The 20,540-nt window shown below is 43.6% G+C and overlaps 1 protein-coding gene across 1 annotated transcript in view; it reads left to right on the plus strand.

Annotated features, from left to right (window-relative positions):
- Positions 1-927: 927 nt before the first annotated feature.
- ZDHHC7 (zDHHC palmitoyltransferase 7) overlaps positions 928-20,540 on the plus strand; it is a 39,808-nt gene continuing 20,195 nt past the window's right edge. Inside the window, exons 1-2 of the mRNA XM_073605754.1 lie at positions 928-1,079; positions 19,543-19,619. The gene's annotated coding sequence lies outside the window, so the exon portion shown is untranslated. The remainder of the gene's footprint in view (positions 1,080-19,542; positions 19,620-20,540) is intronic.

The raw sequence follows: 20,540 nt of genomic DNA on the forward strand, positions 1-20,540 counted from the left end.
GAGGTATGTTATGGATATACCCACTCCCTCCGCTGGGGGTCTGTTCTTGGCATACACTACCCTTTAAATAGAGTCTTTATTTTTATAACACAATAATGCAGTCTGTATATTCCTGTCACAGTGACTACCGCACCCCACATTTCTTGTACAGGTGTCACCAGGACAGGAAATGAAACCCCCCCCTGATGGGGGTCACGGACAGAATTTGTAAGTGCGTTCCCCTCTCCAGGAGAAAATTTTTTTCTTAGTGCGCCCAAAACTGCCATACCAAATGTATTTCCATTAAAATAAATATACTGCGTCTCCCAGGCCCAGTCTAGTAAATCGGCGCGTAGAATATTATTACAATGTAAAAAAAAAAAAATGGTGGCGTATTTTATTCTTTTTTTTTTTTTTATTTCACCTTTCTTTCTTGCTCTCCACAAAACAAAATTGGCTTTTCCAGACAACGCCAATATCTGAAAGGTTTGCCGTCTCCCAGATAACATAGCTGTACACTGCAAATAGAGGCTTTGATATTTTGTAATTTGGGATTATATCACTATTATTATTTTTCAGGATTTACATAGTGCCAACGATTTGCGCAGCGCTTTACAACGCAAGGGCAAACAGTATAGTTATAATACAATTCAGTGGAGGAGGAATCAGAGGGCCCTGCTCATAAGAGTTTATAGTCTTCCATTTCTAGTTACTCTGTTATCCCAAAGATTCCTAATTCAGAGTTCACACAAATCTGCCCTCAACCAACATGGCAGCCGCACAGTACTCTATGACGAAAGCCTGTGAACCAACACAGCGTCCATACAGTACCCTTCAACTGAAGCCTGCCCTTAACCAACATGGCCGCCGCGCAGCGCCCGTGCATGGAAGCCCACCATTAACCAACATGGCCGCACATACGCTCGTTGAGTGATGCGCATGCGAGGAGAGATCACGTCCGAACTCTGTCGAGAGGCGCCGCCTGCGCCTCCGGAAAGAGCCGATCCCAGCAGCGACCCCGGAAGTGGCGACCACAGCCAGTCGGTGGGTCTGTGTGGCCGGCGGAGGCCGAGGGGACAATGGAGGAGAGCGGCAGCTAGGTGAGGGGGGGAGACGGGGAGCGGGCTGGAGGATGAGGAGGGGCCCCTGTGGGTACAGCTCCGGGACCCAGAGGCAGCACAGCGCGGTGATACAATGTATATACAATGTATCACTGAGAGGATGTCATGTATCAGTGTGGAGGAAGGAGGGTCACGTGACCCCAGACATCTGTCACTGTTCAATCATTGGAGGGGGGTGATCTATCTATAAAATCTCCTATCACTGTTCAATCACTGGGGGTGTACAGATATTATATAGAATCTATAACCCATCAATGTATACATAGATATTATATATGTACATAGATATATCATATATAGGAGAAATCATTAGGGGGGTGTATCTAGATAATATATATAGAACTGATCAATCAATGGAGGTGTACAGAATATATATATATATAGTAGATCATTGGGGGTGTACAGATTATATATATATAGTAGATCATTGGGGGTGTACAGATTATATATAGAGTAGATCACTGGGGGTGTACAGAATATATATAGAGTAGATCACTGGGGGGTGTACAGAATATATATAGAGTAGATCACTGGGGGTGTACAGATTATATATAGAGTAGATCACTGGGGGTGTACAGATTATATATAGAGTAGATCACTGGGGGTGTACAGATTATATATAGAGTAGATCACTGGGGGGTGTACAGATTATATATAGAGTAGATCACTGGGGGGTGTACAGATTATATATAGAGTAGATCACTGGGGGTGTACAGATTATATATAGAGTAGATCACTGGGGGTGTACAGAATATATATAGAGTAGATCACTGGGGGGTGTACAGAATATATATAGAGTAGATCACTGGGGGGTGTACAGAATATATATAGAGTAGATCACTGGGGGTGTACAGATTATATATAGAGTAGATCACGGGGGGGTGTACAGATTATATATAGAGTAGATCACTGGGGGGTGTACAGATTATATATAGAGTAGATCACGGGGGGGTGTACAGAATATATATAGAGTAGATCACTGGGGGTGTACAGATTATATATAGAGTAGATCACTGGGGGGGTGTACAGAATATATATAGAGTAGATCACTGGGGGGGTGTACAGAATATATATAGAGTAGATCACTGGGGGGTGTACAGAATATATATAGAGTAGATCACTGGGGGGTGTACAGAATATATATAGAGTAGATCACTGGGGGGTGTACAGAATATATATAGAGTAGATCACTGGGGGTGTACAGATTATATATAGAGTAGATCACGGGGGGGTGTACAGAATATATATAGAGTAGATCACTGGGGGTGTACAGATTATATATAGAGTAGATCACTGGGGGGTGTACAGAATATATATAGAGTAGAACACTGGGGGGTGTACAGAATATATATAGAGTTGATCACTGGGGGGTGTAGATTATTTATAGAGGGGATTACTGGGGGGTGTACAGATTATATATAGAGTGGATCACTGGGGGTGTACAGATTATATATTAGGGGTGCATATCTTCACTGGTTTTGCAATTCAATTAGATTACGGTTATCCTGTCAACGATTTGATTCCACGATGCATCACGATTAATGCCCATGGTTTTTATCCAAAAATTCAAGCAGTCAGAAGAGCTCTTTTTGAATTTGCTTTTAGCGTCATATCCTATTTGGGGAGGGTGATTCTCATAACCATCCCAAAAGAGGACTACAAGTTATTCACATTCAGTTCATTACGGAGAACAAAGGGGCAGAGTAGAGTATAGAGTAGAGTGGTCTACTTTATATATAATCTGTTACATCTAGAGGAAAAACAGAAAGGCTTCTTTGCCGTAAGAGCTGTCAAAATGTGGAATAGACTGACTCTCACAAACTAGTTCTGGGCTGCTCAGTAGATTGTTTTAACAAATACCTGAAATGCATTCCTGTCCTAAATGCACAAAATATAAGTAATAGTGATAGAGGGGTGGTGGTGGGGATGTGATCAGGCAGAAGGGTGGTGGGGGGTGGCGGTATAAGGCAAAGGGAGGGTGGGATGGGATCAGTGGCAGAGGGATGATGGGGTCTGGGATGGATGGGATCAAGGGCAGAGGGATGGTGGGATGGATGGGATCAGGGGCAGAGGGACAGTGGGATGGATGGAATCGGTGGCAGAGGGATGGATGGAATCAGGTGCAGAGGGATGGTGGGATGAATGGGATCATTGGCAGAGGGGTGATGGATGGGATCAGGTGCAGAGGGATGGATGGGATCAGGTGCAGAGGGATGGATGGGATCAGGTGCAGAGGGATGGATGGGATCAGGTGCAGAGGGATGGATGGGATCAGGTGCAGAGGGATGGATGGGATCAGGGGCAGTGGGATGGATGGGATCAGGGGCAGTGGGATGGATGGGATCAGGGGCAGAAGGATGGTGGGATGGATGGGATCAGGGGCAGAAGGATGGTGGGATGGATGGGATCAGTGGCAGAGGGATGGTGGTGTGATGGATAGCATCAGGCAGAGGGATGGTGGTGGAATGGATGGGATCAGTATCAGTCAATTCCCCCTCCTCCATGCTCAGTGTGTCTCTGCCTCTCTTCTCCCTTCCGGTGCCTCCAGTGAAGCCTCTCCTGATGTGGGGTCTCCTTGAGCTTCTCCCCTGCACTCTACTGGCTGTCGGCTCATCAGCTGACTTTCTGCTTCAGTGCCCATCTCACTGCGGTGGGTGGGGAAGAGGAGGGGGCTTTATCCACCAGGCAGACTCTGCCTGTGTGTGTCTTCAGGAGAGGCAGAGCACCTCATTGGAGATCGATTTGGCCGACTCTCAGCAGCGATGCGGAATTACAAGCGTCTGAATTGCGATGCATCAATGCTGTGATTATATTCAACACTCCGATTATATATAGAGTAGATCACTGGAGGTGTACAGATATTATATAGAGTAGATCACTGGGGGTGTACAGATATTATATAGAGTAGATCACTGGGGGTGTACAGATATTATATAGAGTAGATCACTGGGGGTGTACAGATATTATATAGAGTAGATCACTGGGGGTGTACATAGTTTAATACACAGTCTATCTCTGATCAATCAGTGGGGGTGTACAGTCATTATATCATATGGAAAACCTCACTGGAGTCATGAAGATGATATTATATAGAATCTTTTACTCATCAGTCACTGGGGGGTGTACAAAGATGTTATACCAGATAGGATAAATCATAAAGGGGGTGTACATTAATAATATATAGAATCTATCTTTTGTTCAATCACTAGGGGAGCTGTAAAGACATATTATATAGCATTAATCATTGAAGCTGTACAAATATTCTATAAAATCGATCACTGATCTATGATATTATATCATAGAATAAGTCACTGGAGTCATACAGATATTATATAGAATCTATTAATGATCAATCCATTGGGGGTGTACATCTATATGCTATAGAATCTATCATGATCATTTATTTGGGGGGGGGGGGTGTACATGTATATTATATAGTATATATCACTGATCAATGATTGGGGGTGTACATATATATTATATAGTATCTATCACTGATCAATCATTGGGGGGTGTAGAGATATATTGAATCAATCACGAATTGTGCACTTATATATTATATAGAATTTATTACCGATCAATCATAGGGGGGATGTGTGTGTGTGTGTATATAATATATATAAATATATATATATATAAAGTCTATAACTGTTCAATTATTGCGGGGATTTACATATATTATATAGAATCTATTACTAATCAAACACTAGGTGTTCGTATTTATTATCGTATAGAATCGATCACTGATCAATCCCCAGGTGCTGTAGAGCCGTGTAATATAAAACTTCTGAGTTCTGTAGATCCGTATCATTATAAAGAATCCATGGCAGATCATTGTGTTGTATATGATCATCATCCTATTAAATGGAATGTCCTGTATAGCACTGTGTGTTCTATAATGGCATCCTATAGAAGATTTCTCCTATGGATCCCTGTGTGCTCCAGGAGATGCGTTGTATATAGAAGTTCTTCCATCCTATCCTCTCCTGAGCCGGGTTCTTTTATTATCCTATAGAATCTTCAGGATGAATCCCGGCTCCTCTACCCTCCCGTCCTCTGTTCTCTACCATTCTCCGCATTTCTATTATTATATCAAATCTTCCTGAGATCTGATTGGAGAGTCCACTCTGTGTGTGCGCTGTATAGAAACTGCCACCGACCAACCACTGTGCATGGTATAGTCATGCGATATTAATGTATATTTAATGTCATACTGCTGTGAATGGCGAGCCAGGTGTGTGTCTGTGAGAGATGATTCCTATACAATATTTATATTATGGATAATTAGGAGTTGCAGTAGGAAGTGGTACTTTGCAGAGTCCATACATACAGAGTAAGAACAGATACCGAGAATTACACCCGGCATACAATAAAAGAGAAGTAGTACTGTGCAGAGTCCATACATACAGAATAAGAACAGATACCGAGAATTACACCCAGCATACAGGACAAGAGAAGTGGTACTGTGCAGAGTCCATACATGCAGAATAAGAACAGATACTGAGAATTACACCCAGCATACAGGACAAGAGAAGTGGTACTGTGCAGAGTCCATACATACAGAATAAGAACAGATACCGAGAATTAAACCCAACATAGCCATAAAGGATATAAATCTATTTTTTGTGCACTAAATGCCTTTGCAAAGCCAGATATGACCTTGTAAATGTAGCAATGACATCATCACTGTGCTATACATAACTTGTGCAGAGAACAGAGCTGTGGGAGGGGCCAGCTGACTCCACCCACTACAGAAAACTATAGGAAGGGGAGGAGAAAAGACCAGTCACTCTGCACAAGGAGAGAGCAGCAGTGAGCGGTCTTTATTACAGGAAGTCTCACACTGGATTACTGCACAGATCAGGAAGAAATACACAAAGCACACCGAGATTCAGGAAGAATACACATGATGAATTGATTTAGACAATATTTGCTTATCCCGGAGTTCTGCCTTAACTTGGACACATTGAGGGATGGCTCCCGCTGTGTCTTTTTGTCCTTGAAATCCTATACTTGATTTCGATAAGAGTGGCTCTATAGCGGCTGCCAGACAGGAGGGCGCAGCAGAGCTGTTATCAATACTCAGATTACACCGTTCAAAGTTTTGCTGTGTGTAAATAACAGCGATTATTCCTAAGCTGTAATTATCTAAATATTAACTATAGAATTGGCCAGCGGCCACATTGTGGACATTGTGCAGGTTGTTGGTTACACTGTAATCACCTCTCACATTGTTATACTGACAACCTGCACTGATACATTGTATCCCAATCACAGCAGAGGATGGGGGAGGGCTGACATTAGTAGTGGACAGTTCTGGAAATAATAGAAAATATTGGAGGTTTGTTCTAGAGCTCAGCTTCAACCAATTCTTCTTCTTCTTTTTTTTTTCTTTTCTTTTTTTTTTTTTTTAACAGAAGAGAACTCTTTAGTAACTACTTAACCTCCAGTAGATTTTAACCCCCTTTATGATCAGGACATTTTTTGTGCTACTTTACAGGCAATTGCTCGGTCATGCAACACTGTACTCAAATTAAATTTATTGCATTTATTTTCACACAAATAGAGCTTTGTTTTGGCGATATTTAAAGCAGAGCTCTACCCACATTTGGCACCTTTTTGGGGGGAGTGGGTACCTGCTTCTACTTCCGGCTCAATTCGCCATGGCAAACTAAGCCAGCAGTTCCTCCTTCCCCCAGAGCTGGCCCATTCGCAAAGCACAGCGCACTTTGCGCATGCGCCATAGGGAACCAGCTGTGAAGCCGCATGGCTTCTCTGCCAGTTTCCCTTAGGCAAGATACCAGCACCCAATAGCCGATTGAAAAATCTGCTAGAATGAGGACACCGCTGGATTCCTGGACAGGTAAGTGCCCTAATATTTGTAGTTGCTGACTTAATTTTTTTCTGAAGGAGCCTGGAGCTTCTCTTTTAGGCCTCATGCACACGAGACTGTTAAACGCGCGTTCAGAGGCAGTTGGACACTTTTTTAATAAAGTGACGCAAAGCATTGGGAGGAGCCAGTGACATCATCCGATGTGCCTGTTCGGTACACAGAGAACGGTGCGAGGAGAGAGATCCCGGTGAGCGGCTGACTGCCTTATGCGCTGATGTTGTGTAACACAAAGTGAGTGCATTTATTTACTTGCAGCAAGGAGATTGAGATGATGTTATGGCTCATTGCACAATGATATCTTTTCTTTTGGTTGCATGAACGAAACTCACCACCGGAGAACTGTATAAACAAATAGGCTGACTATACAGCGAAACAGTGAACAAAACCCAGTTATAACATCTATTGAATGAAGTTTATTGAGGAAGATAAGTACTCTGGAATTGTGACATTTTTTACATTTATTTAATTTCAATTTTGTCCTGTAATAATAATCTCTGGACTCGGTTTATATATCCATCATATGCCCCATACTATTATCATATGGTGTGGCGCTGATCAAGGATACTGAATGGTGCCAGTGTGTTAAAAAAAAAAATTAACGATAAGTTTACCTTTATAAAAAATAAAAAAAATATATATTTTTTTACATTTATCAGGAGCCTGTAAAGTATTGCACTTGCGATCAGCAGATTGTGGGTGCAATCTCAGGCTTCTGCAGACTGTCAGGGTATCTCTCTGCTCGTACCTCCTACATGCAGGCAGTTACTGAATGACAGGAAGCAACAATGAACTGCCAGAGCACTCACCAGCACCCTGGTAGTTCATTGAGAACTACAAGTTGTCAGCCACAAAGGCTGAAAGTAGTTGTAGTTCCCCCATTCACAGAACTCTGTGAATGAATGCCGCAGCCGGGTAGATGGAGCCCCACATTGGCGCGTTTATTTAAAATTGTGACAGCAGGTGCGAGGAGAAGATCCCCAGCCCACTGTCACAACGGGGACTCGAGGGGGGGGGGGGGGTTGAGCCCTGTACACACAATCCGAAAATCGGAGGACAGATTGCCCTTTTTTTTTTTTCATGAAGAGTTTACTAAAGTTAACGAAAATTCTCGTACGTCAGAATAAAAAATCTGAAGTGATGTCATGTGTTGTAGTTTATATGTATTATATTTTCGAACGACAACTGTACTGATTAAACTAAATTTGTACGATCTGGTATCGTATAGGAAACATTTTTGTGCTTGTCCGATTGGATAATATCTGATGAACTGTCATGATTGGCTCTCAAAACCTCTGTATTAACGTACGATCGCTTCGTACGATTTTCGGTTCATGTGTACGTTGCTTTAGACTGCTGCATCACTTAAATGTTACACCCTGAATATGGATGTAACTTGTTAGGAAAGGTATGCTTTAATTTTTTATTTAATTCTTTTAACATTTTTATATATATATATATATATATATATTATTGCTGTGATTGGCTACCACTAATTACATGGTACAGGGTGCCATGTGATTGCTGTGGGCCAATCACAGAATCACTACAGTAAGCACAGCTGTTATGAATAAAACTCATTCATTATAGATTGTGATCACGTGATACCCCGCCCACTCAAAGCTGCTGGGTACCAGGAACCATAATCAGCTGTGTCCGGTGGACATATCAATTATGGGAGGGTCGCGCTGCATGCTCCAGGGGGTGTGCCAGTGCACATGTGCGAAGCAACTTATGTTTACGATGCTGAGCCTGGCAGTGCTGCCCATCCACAGTAAAAGTACTGTGGGCAATCCTAAAGTGGTTAAAGTGGACATTTCAGTAAAACCTTCAGAGTTTGTATAAATAAATTTCTGAGAAGTCACAATATTCAGCTCCACTTTTTGTCATTAAAGTAGAGTTCCACCCATAAGGGGAAGCGCCGCTTGTTCCCACCCTCCCCCACCTCCACTGCCACATTTAGCACCTTTTTGGGGGGGAGTGGGTAACTGGTTTTGATTCTACGATCTACAAGCATTTCCGGACCCCCCTCCTTTCTCCCAGTGGCCATATTGTAACTATGTAACCAGTCACAAAGTAGAAAGCCGCAGCAGGGGCTGATCTGTGTTGGGCTCCGATCACACCTAAGCGTAGCACAGTGACAGTCGCTGCACCGTGTTGTTGTTTTTTTTTTTTTTTTCAAACGTATTTTCTTTTTGGGACACAGAGTCTAAGTAATAATGGGTTATGGGCCACCTTCAGGTGATTGGACACTGGTATACCCAATACAGGAAGTTCACTCCCCTATATAACCCCTCCTCCTTCCAGGAGTACCTCAGTTTTTTCGCCAGTGTCTAAGGTGTTGGTCACGAGTGAAGATGTACTCTAAGGAGCTCCAGGAGGGATCCATGCTGGATTTAAATAACCTCCACAGCCGGATCCATCCTAGCCACTGAGGGCACAGGATGGTACCCGGGCCTCGCATAGAAGAGTGAGGTTTTGCCTGTAATGCCTCTCTTGGAGGGCTGGACCCAGGAACCAGGACTCTTTTTGGTCTACATTACCTAAAGTTGCTCCTGAGGGGTGCTATACAGGTCCAAAGGAGTGGAACCTATTTTGGGGTGTGTTTTTGGAGCGGCACCATTCCTTTAAATGGGCCTCCCTCCGCTCCAAAGAAACGCATGAACCAAACCTTGGCACAGAGCCAGGCGTGTTTGGTGCTGCGATTTTTGCAGCGATTTAAGTGCATTTTGTCGCTCGACAATGGCGGCAAAAAATGCACCACGTTTGGGGTGCCTTTTAAGAAATAATGGCATCGCAAAACGCTTCCCGTGTCTTGTCGCGATTTTGGACTTCCAGTACGCTCAGGTGTGAGCGGAGCCTTAGACATTTGTGAACGCACTCAAGAATGGCACAAGCACCATAATTTACATGATTGTGTCATCTCTGATTTAGTATCTCAATCCAGGAAATAGATGGTGACCCTGGATGATGCCTGAACAAAGATGGTGCTGTTCTTCTGGAAAGAAGAGCAGGTGAAGGTATACTGGGGGAATACTGTGATCGTTTATACTGATACACCTTGCATGAAAATTATATCTGGTTGCCGGTATTGGATGGAGTAAGGATGATATTACTGTCTCTGTCCCCAGCAGGAAGATTTGTTTCAAGCCAGTTCCCTCCATAGGGAGAATCTGCTCCGTAGACGACTTCTTCTAGACAATCTCATAAATTAGATTATGCAATTGATGAATAATGTTTTCAAAGGGAGGGCCCCTCCATTCATTAACATAAATTCTGTTATCAGATATATAATTAGTCTATATCAAGTTTCTTGTATCACTAATTTTATGTCCATGAATTCATCAAGAACACCGATAGCAATTTAATCCCATAAAATATGTGATGTCACCATATAGGGATTTGTCCTACTTCTACATTTTATATCATAGCTACATTATAATTTTACATTTGTGGGATGGGTGGAGAATGGGTCTGGCCATACACTGATTGGCCGGTTCGGCAGGGGGCCGCTGACCTTCCATCAGTGTGTGGGCTCCTCGTGATTGTTTTTCTGAAGTGAAATGTTGCAATTTTTTCCAGTGATCAGTGACTGCAGCCAATCAGCTTAGGACCCCCCCCAATGTCAGCCACTAGCTCCCAACCTTGCCCACCTAGCCTTCATATCAGAGCACTGTTGCAGAGCCAGGAAAAGTCCTGGGCTCCTCCTCGACTCTGATGTATCGTGTGATAAAGCCGAGGAGAGACCTGGGATGACCTGCCTTCGCCTCTGGCTTCTGCTGGTCGCTATTGTATCTGAGGCCTGGTGAGTAAATTTTACACGGGAGGGCAACTTAGTACTGAGAGCGATTTTAACTTTGGAGATGGGAGGGTGTGTAGATGTTTATGCTGGAAAGGGGGATTTTTTGACTGTAGTGGGAGAGATGTGTGTTAGCTACTCCTAACCTCTGCACTGTTACATACTACAGACCTTTTCACTGTGTATTGCGTTACACCAATCGCTGCATTACTTAATCCTGACCCCTGCACTCTGTGCTACTTATTACTGATCGCAGCAGTCTGCTTTACTTAAAGCGGAGTTCTGCTAAAAAAATACAAATACTGCAGCTGCTGACTTTTAATAATCTGTCCCAGGGTCCCCCTCCTCTCTGCGGCGCCAGCTTTGTAAGTGTGGGCGCCCGGCTGTGGCTTCACAGCCGGGCACCCACTGCGCATGCGCGAGCCGTGACTGGCCGGGCAATCATCAGGGACCTGTGACATGTCCCAGATGATTGCTGAGAAGGAGGGGGGGAGAGGCAATCTCCCTTCCGGTGCCATGGTGTGCCGGGAGGAAGTGGGAGCTGGGACCCTCTGAAAAGAGGGTACCGGCTCCCCCCCAAAAAAATGACATGCCAAATGTGGCATGTCAGGGGGTCACCTCCCTTAAAGCGTAAGTTCCATTTTTGGGTGGAACTCCGCTTTAATGATTCTCTTGCACTCTGTTACTTTTGACATCTGCACTCTGCATTATACACTACTAACCCCTGTAGTCTATGTTGCCTACTCTTGACCCCTACACTCTACTCCTGACCCCTGTGCCTTCTGCGCAGCCTGCGCCCAGGCCCCCTGGCCATCCGCTCAGCCTGCGCCCTGGCCATCCGCTCAGCCTGCGCCCTGGCCATCCGCTCAGCCTGCGCCCTGGCCTCCGCTCAGCCTGCGCCCTGGCCTCCGCTCAGCCTGCGCCCTGGCCTCCGCTCAGCCTGCGCCCTGGCCTCCGCTCAGCCTGCGCCCTGGCCTCCGCTCAGCCTGCGCCCTGGCCTCCGCTCAGCCTGCGCCCAGGCCCCCTGGCGTCCGCTCAGCCTGCGCCCAGGCCCCCTGCCTTGCTAGGGTATCTACTTAAAAAAAATTGCACCCTGGTGATTTTTGATTTCCTCCACGTAGTTGGGTAGATTCTACCTCTCCAGGGTTACCCAATCCTGGTTTAGTAAATAGACCAGTTCCCTATACATTGTTGCATGCAGTACTCGCTGGCTGCTGCTTAGCAGAGAGCAATGGGGAATGGTTACAGTGTTAAAGTGTGAGAACATCTTTGTAATAAATATTTAGGGATAGTCTGCTTTCCATATGTGGCCGATTCTGTGCTAAGAGCAAAAAATCCATTTCTGTACAGCACATGTCTTCTGTCCTGTAATAGAAAGCATGTGTGCACACACACAAATCGGAGCAACCCTTTTTTTTTATATATTTTTTTTTTTTTTTTTTTTTTTTAGTGGGTGAGGGGTTTTATATATTTTTCCCGTGTAGATGTATCACCTTTTTTTTTTTTTTTTGTATTTTTATAACCTGTATGTCATTTTAATTTGCAAGCTGTCCACTTTGTTTCCTCAGCTAAATATATAGAGAACCGAGTCGCGTAATTCCAGCACATACGTCTTCTAGGATTGAGCTGCCTTGTTTTAATGCCAAACAGATTGTTGGCTTTGATGACTGCACTGCTATAAGCTGAGGGACTTCAGAAATCTTCATCGCTGTGATGCGCTGTGTGTGGGCCGTGCTGATAACATTCCCCGACTCTGCTGCATTCTGTATACAACACCATGAAATATGACTGACACAGAACTAAATATAAGAGACGGTACAGAACATAACCGGGCCTGCACAGTATGCTGGGTGTCATTCTCACTATCTGTTCTTATTCTCTTATTCTGTATAAAGTTACATAGCTAGTCTGGTTTTAAAAAAAAAAGACACAAGTCTATCCAGTTCAACCAATAAAAGGGGGGGGGGGGGGGAGAAAAATCATACAATCCCATATACTCAATAATATACCCACAGTTGATCCAGAGAAAGGCGAAAAGCCCCAGAAAAGCAGGATCCAGTTTGCTCCAGCAGGGGAAAAAATTCTTCCTGATCCTCCGAGAGGCAATCCCTGGATCAACTTTACCTATAAGGCTCGATTCACACCTATGCATGTTGCTTTTGAGCGTTTTTGGAGGTTTTTTTTTCATGCTTGCCACGTTTTTGAGCCGCGTTTTTGTCGCGTTTTTGCCGCGATTTGCGTTTTGCGGTTTTTTTTTTTTTTTTTTTTTTTTCATTTTTTTTTACAGTCTTAAAAAAAATTTACAAAAAAAAAAAAAAATAAAAATAAAAAAAAAAAAAACGGCAAAAACGCACCAAAAACGCATCAAAAACGCTGCAAAAACGCAGCACTTGCGTTTTTGATGCTTGTCCATTGAAAACCATTACATGCAAAACGCTGCTTTTTGCATGAAAAAAAGTCCCCGACCCTTTCCAAAAACGCTGAGATACAAAAAAGCATTGATGTGAACATGTTCCATAGGAACCCATGTTAAAAAATTCCCGTGCATTTCTGCAAAATGCAAAATGCATCAAAAAACGCGCTAGTGTGAATGGGGCCTAAATCAGGGATATGCAATTAGCGGACCTCCAGCTGTTGCAGAACTACAAGTCCCATGAGGCATAGCAAGACTCTGACAGCCACAAGCATAACACCCAGAGGCAGAGCATGATGGGACTTGTAGTTTTGCAACAGCTGGAGGTCCGCTAATTGCATACCTCTGCTATAAATGTTAGTACCCAGTTATATTATGTACATTTATTACTTATTCTGTATGTATGCACAGAACCAGCATCTGTTCTTCTGTATCAGGGGTGTGGAGATTAGGAAAAAAAAAAAACTATTTGCCAAAGGGACTAAATCGGGGGCCCAATCTATGTGTCCCTCATGACAATCTACGTGTCCTGATACAAAAAACAAAACAAAAAAACAACCAAACCGTATTTAAATCTGAGATGCTTTTGGGAATATCTGAGGCTTTTAAAAACGTAAGGGGCTTTATGGCAACTTAAACTTTTAATATTTTTAAAATTGCGCTGTTTATCTCCTACTCACCTCCCTGCCTGTCTCCGGCTCCGCACCTCTGTCACCGAGGGCTGCAGGAGCGGGAACATGTCACATGTTCCACCTTAAAAATGGGTTGAACATGTAACATGCTTCTAAATGTGAACTTATCCTTTAACCCTTTAATTGTCAGAGCTGATTTTGTGTTTTTTGCACACATTTAAAAAAAAAATCCTTTTAGACCTGAAGATTACATAACCCCCCCCCCCCAAAAAAAAATATGTATTTTCTGAAAGCAGACACCCTAGAAATAAAAATAGTGGTAGTTTAAATTTTTGATGTCATACAATATGATCTACATGTATATATTGTATATAATATAAAAACACACAAAAAATGCACCAAAGTTAATTTTAGGGCACAAATATACAATAAATTACCCAATTGTTTAGTAAAGTATAAAAGATGAGGTTGCGCTGAGTAAATGGATATCCAACATGTCACACCTTAAATTTGTGTGCACCTATGAAATGGCGACCAACTTTAGTACCCTACATTTTCTATAGGCGACACTTTAAAAGACCCCTATAGGTCGTCAGTTTAGTGTTAGAAAGGAGGTCTGGAGCTAGAAAAATCGCTCTCATTACAGCGTGTGGGGCGATATGTAACGTGTATCGCAATCAGCGTTTTTGTTCGTAGGCCCCCCAACCTGTACGTTTATGCTTCTATATGGGGGGGGGGGGGTGCTCAACATTTTGGGGGGGTGTTTATGTGCTTGGGTATAACTTTATTTTTTTACAATTTAAAACACATTTTTTTATTTCATTTTATTTTTCTTTTTTTCTTTTTTTTTTTTCTTCCATCACATAGGGGACTAAAGGACCCTGGATGTCCCCCCTGTGCTCCACTGAATGTAATGCCAAAATTAAGCTCTTTGGCATTAACTCGACTCGCCGTGTTTGTGGGAAGCAAAATGCTGACTATGACCCTTTTTTCTTTTTTTTCTTCCATCACATAGGGGACTAAAGGACCCTGGATGTCCCTCCTGTGCTCCACTGAATGTAATGCAATGCAGATCACATTGCATTACATTCTTTCCAGGCCACGATGGCAGGGGACAATGACAACGGGGACCTGGAATCGACTTCATACACGCCGCTTCCGAGTCAGGATCAAGAAAGGGAGGAGAGTGTACACTCTCTTCTTTCTCCCTTTTACCCAACGGCGCAGGTTATGCCTGTCGCGGGCCAGCAGATGGGCAATGCGGAGCCCGGGATACATAGCGGGGGTGGGGGGAGGGCACTTTACCGACATGAGCCCTCCTGCTCACCTGCAGCAGGGCTAAATGTAGAAAACAAATCTACCTGTTTGGCGCTCAGAATTGCATGTCCCAGACATTGGGTGATACAAATTGCAAATTCCTGTCTGTATGTATGGACTCTGCACAGTACTACTGCTTATGTCCTGTATGCTGGGTGTAATTCTCAGTATCTGTTCTTATTCTGTATGTATGGATTCTGCACAGTACCACTTCTCTTGTCCTGTATGCTGGGTGTAATTCTCAGTATCTGTTCTTATTCTGTATTCTGCACAGTACTACTTCTCTTGTCCTGTATGTTGGGTGTAATTCTCAGTATCTTTTCTTATTCTGTATGTATGGACTCTGCACAGTATCACTTCTCTTGTCCTGTATTCTGGGTGTAATTCTCAGTATCTTTTCTTATTCTGTATGTATGGACTCTGCACAGTACCACTTCTCTTGTCCTGTATGCTGGGTGTAATTCTCAGTATCTGTTCTTATTCTGTATGTATGGACTCTGCACAGTACTACTTATCTTGTCCTGTATGCTGGGTGTAATTCTCAGTATCTGTTCTCATTCTGTATGTATGGACCCTGCATAGTACCACTTCTCTTGTCCTGTATGCTGGGTGTAATTCTCAGTATCTGTTCTTATTCTGTATGTATGGACTCTGCACAGTACTACTTCTCTTGTCCTGTATTCTGGTGGCATTCTCGGTATCTATCTGTTCTTATTATGTATACAGAAATGTGTCAATCCTTTAATACTTGGTAATGATGCCATTTGGCTCCTGACACAAACCTTTAATCTCTCCTCCCTCGTGTTGCTTCCATAAACATTTTCTCTGCGTTTGCTCTTCAATAAACATCGGACCAGTTTGGCCGCATTCTTCCAAACCCGTCCAACTGCAATGTACTGTACCCTCCTAATTACGTTCCATTAGCAGCGTGTTTTTATAGAAGTCTTCCTGTATATAATTAGGAAATGAGAAGTTGGAATACATTTATACAAATTGACTTTTATTGTTGGTGTTCCGGTGAATGGTTTTGGAATGGTGTCAGGCATTGGGAAGGTCTCACTGTCACGTTTTGCGAAGAATAGTTGTCATCCTCAAAAGCTCCGTTCCTATAGGTCCAGTTTCTGCTCCAGCCTATAAATTCCTCCCTGTAGGTCACATCTGATGACAGGTTTGTGATGTTCAGCTTGAGTACAGAATCATTTTCTTTATTCTCTCAGATGAGATTTGAGTTTTCGGGAGCAGAACTTTGCCCGTCCTAATCGGCCACCTTTGTCATCAGATTTTGGACGCTTTGGAGCTCAAGGTTGAGGCTTGTAGGACTTCTGGATGTTTTGGCTGAAAATTGGAGGATGTAACTAGGGTATGTCCAGCTGAGATATATATTATTTTCTCTATGTGTGTTTATATATACAGTGGGGAAAATAGTTATTTTATCCCCTGCAGATCTGAAGTTTGCCAATGAACATCTAAATGATTCAGATAAGGATTGGGAGAAAGTGCTGTGGTCAGATAAGACCAAAATTGAGCTCTTTGGCATTAACTCGACCCGTGTTTGTGGGAAAAAAAATGCTGACTATGACCCTTAAAACACCGTCCCTACAGTCAAGCACTGAGGTGGAAACATGATGCTTTGGGGCTGTTTCTCTGCTAAAGGTACAGGCCAACTTTGCCACATCGAGGGGCCCATGGACGGGGCCATGTATTGTAAAATCTTGGATGAGAACCTCCTTCCTTCAGCCAGAACACTGAAGATAGGCTGTGGATGAGTCTTCCAGCATGACAATGACCCAAAACATACCGCCAAAGCAACAAAGGAGTGGCTCAAGAAGAGGCATATTAAGGTCATGGAGTGGCCTAGCCAGTCTCCAGACCTTATTCTTATAGAAAATTTATGGATGGAGCTGAAACTTCAAAGTTCGCAAGGGACAGCCAAGAAACCTTAAGGATTTAGAGAAGATCTGTAAAGAAGAGTGGACCAAAATCCCTCCTGAGATGTGTGCAAACCTGGTCACCAACTACAAGAAATGGTTTAACTCTGCGCTTGCCAACAAGGGTTTCTCCACCAAGTACTAAGTCCTGTTTTGATTGGGGATCAAATACTTATTTTACTTATTTTCCCCAGTGTGTGGGTATGTATGTGTGTGTGTGTATGTATATAATATAATATCAAAAAATTATAAAGTGAGTACACCCCTAAGTGAATTAGCCATTTTCCCTCCCCGGTGTCGTGTGTCTCGTTAGTGTTACAAGGTCTCAGGTGTGAATGGGGAGCACATGTGTGTAAAATTTTGTGTTATCGCTCTCGCTCTCTCATACTGGTCACTGGAAGTTCAACATGGCACCTCATGGCAAAGAACTCTCTGAGGATCTAAAAAAAAAAAAAAGAATTTTTGCTCTACATAAAGATGGCCTAGGCCAGTGATGGTGAACCTTGGCACCCCAGATGTTTTGGAACTACATTTCCCATGATGCTCATGCACTCTACAGTTTAGTTGAGCATCATGGGAAATGTAGTTCCAAAACATCTGGGGTGCCAAGGTTTGCCATCACTGGCCTAGGCTGTAAGAAGATTGCCAAGACCCTGAAACTGAGCTGCAGCACGGTGGCCAAGACCATACAGAGGTTTAACAGGACAGGTTCTACACGGAACAGGCCTCACCATGGTCGACCAAAGAAGTTGGGTGCACGTGCTCAGCGTCGTATCCAGAGGTTGTCTTTGGGAAATAGACGTATGAGTGCTGCCAGCATTGCTGCGGAGGTTGAAGGGGTGGGGGGTCAGCCTGTCAGTGCTCAGACCATACGCCGCACACTGCATCAAATTGGTCTGCATGACTGTCATCCCAGAAGGAAAACTCTTCTAAAGATGATGCACAAGAAAGCCCACAAACAGTTTGCTAAAGACAAGCAGACTAAGGACATGGATTACTGGAACCATGTCCTGTGGTCTGATGAGACCAAGATAAACTTATTTGGTTCAGATGGTGTCAAACGTGTGTGGTGGCAACCAGGTGAGGAGTACAAAGACAAGTGTGTCTTACCTACAGTCAAGCATGGTGGTGGGAGTGTCATGTATCAGGATTTGAATTGTTGAAAAATCAAAACGGCAACAGCCATCTGCTGTGACAAGTGTGCCTTACGTTACATCCCCAACCAATGATGGTGTTTTCTGTCTCCTGATTACATTTTTGGCATTCTGTTACCACTGATGCCTTGTTACAGCATCCCTGATACCCTGAAACGTGTGGGATGTGTTTAAAGATTTGTTTTGTGAAATGCTTTTAGACTACTGGGATTACATAGCAGTCAGGCAACTTGCGTTTTTAACCACTTCCAGACCGCCCTTTATCGTTATACGTCGGCTGTTTGAAGGAGGATATCGTTGTTATGGCAGCAGCTAGCTGCCATAACCCCGGTATCCTCTTCTTCAGCGAGCGGTCCGGTTTAAGATAAAAGTGGTCTCTGCAGCGTATTTGCCGCGAGATCACTTTTATCGGCGGCGCGATCTGGTGCCCTCCGCCACTTACCAGAGCCGTTGGCAGCGGCGGAGGCAATCAGGTCCTTCCTGTGGCCTTACATAGAGACCAGTGAGGGGAAGATGGCCCCCACCCGTCTCCATATCATTGCAGGGTGGACGCAACATCAAAACGTCACTTCCGCCCATAGCTCTTAAAGGGCCATTTTTTTTTTTAAAACAGTGTAAAAATAAAAGGTAAAATAAATAAGAATAAATAAGAAAATTTTTTAAACGCGTCCCATCGAGCTCGCGTGAAGAAGCGAACGCATACGTGAGTAGTGCCCGCATATGAAAACGGTGTTCAAACCACACATGTGAGGTATCGCCGCGAACGGTAGAGCGAGAGCAATAATTCTAGCCCTGGACCTCCTCTGTAACTTAAAACATGCAACCTATAGAATTTTTTAAACGTCGCCTATGGAGATTTTTAAAGGTAAAATTTTTTCGCAATTTTGAAGCGTGACATGTTGGGTATCAATTTACTCGGCGTAACATTATATTTAAAAATTGGGCTAACTTTACTGTTGTCTTATTTTTTCCAAAAAAAGTGCTATCGTAAGACCGCTGCACAAATACGGTGTGACAGCAAGTATTAGAACAACCGCCATTTTATTCTCTAGGGTGTTATAAAAAAATGTATAATGTTGGGGGGTTCTAAGTAATTTTCTAGCAAAAAAAAATGTTTTTAACTTGTAAACAACAAATCTCAGAAAGAGAGGCTCGGTCCTTAAGTGGTCGGGATGGGCAACACGTTTTTCTTATGGCAGGTTCTCTTTAAACGTTTAGTCTTCGATCCCATGATATACCATCACCCAGAAAATTGTTTCAATGTCTCAGTATATGAGGCTTAATTCTGCCTTTTGTTGATTCTTGTTAGGTCTCCCGGACATGACTGATTCCACCTGCGGAGGAAAGGAGAAGGCTATGTCCAAATAACATTGATGACGCTGTGAGGTAAGTGACATCTTTATTTATCTCTCTTAAACAGAAATACAGTAATACCTTGGATTGCGAGTAACGCGGTTAACGAGTGTTTCGCAATACAAGCTATTATTTAAAAAAAAATCCTGACTCTGTTTGCGAACGTTGTCTTGCAAAACTAGCAGGATTCAAGCCTCTGCGGTGTGCAGTACCGCATTTGGCCAGAGGTGCGTGGCCGCCGGTGACGCCGGTTCCCAAGTGTTTCCGAGCCTCTCCGAGTGCATCCGAGTAGTTTCCGAGTGTTTCCAAGTGTCTCCGGCGCCCCCTCACCTCTGGCCACATGCGGTACTACACTGTGGAACGAATTATCTTAGTTTCCATTGACTCCTATGGGGAAACTCGCTTTGATATACGAGTGCTTTGGATTACAAGCATTCTTCTGGAATGAATTATGCTCAGAATCCAAGGTACCGCTGTATACATTTTCAGTGAGCAGATATTTTAAAGTTTGAACTTTTGACACTAAATTTTTGACTTTTTTTTTTTTTTACCAGTTTGCTTCTCCATATTTGTGTTTATTGTATTAAAAGAAAAAAATCATACTTACCTAGGGGGGTGCAGAATCGATCCCATGCTGCATCTGTCCCCTGCTGCCTCTACATCAAAGATCGCCAATTGCTCAGATCTCGGTCTTCAGTGACTGTCAGTCACCGGCTCTCTGCTGTGCCCCTCCAGCACTCACTGGAGCTCCAGGATGTGGAAGGGGCGGGAATGGCTGGCTCAGGTTCTTGGCGGTGCACTGAGGGGCTGAGCCAGCTGCCACTCAAGCATCTTTGTGGATCCTGACATTAAAGTCAGGATCCGTTTAGAGTCTGGACTGGCTTTGTGACGCCAGCCGACAGTGGACTTGTGATCCCTAGGAAAAGTGGGGCCAAAAAAGCTTTGGCCCTACTT

The sequence above is a fragment of the Aquarana catesbeiana genome, linkage group LG11, assembly GCF_042186555.1.
Source record: "Aquarana catesbeiana isolate 2022-GZ linkage group LG11, ASM4218655v1, whole genome shotgun sequence".
Classification (NCBI taxonomy): Eukaryota; Metazoa; Chordata; class Amphibia; order Anura; family Ranidae; genus Aquarana; species Aquarana catesbeiana.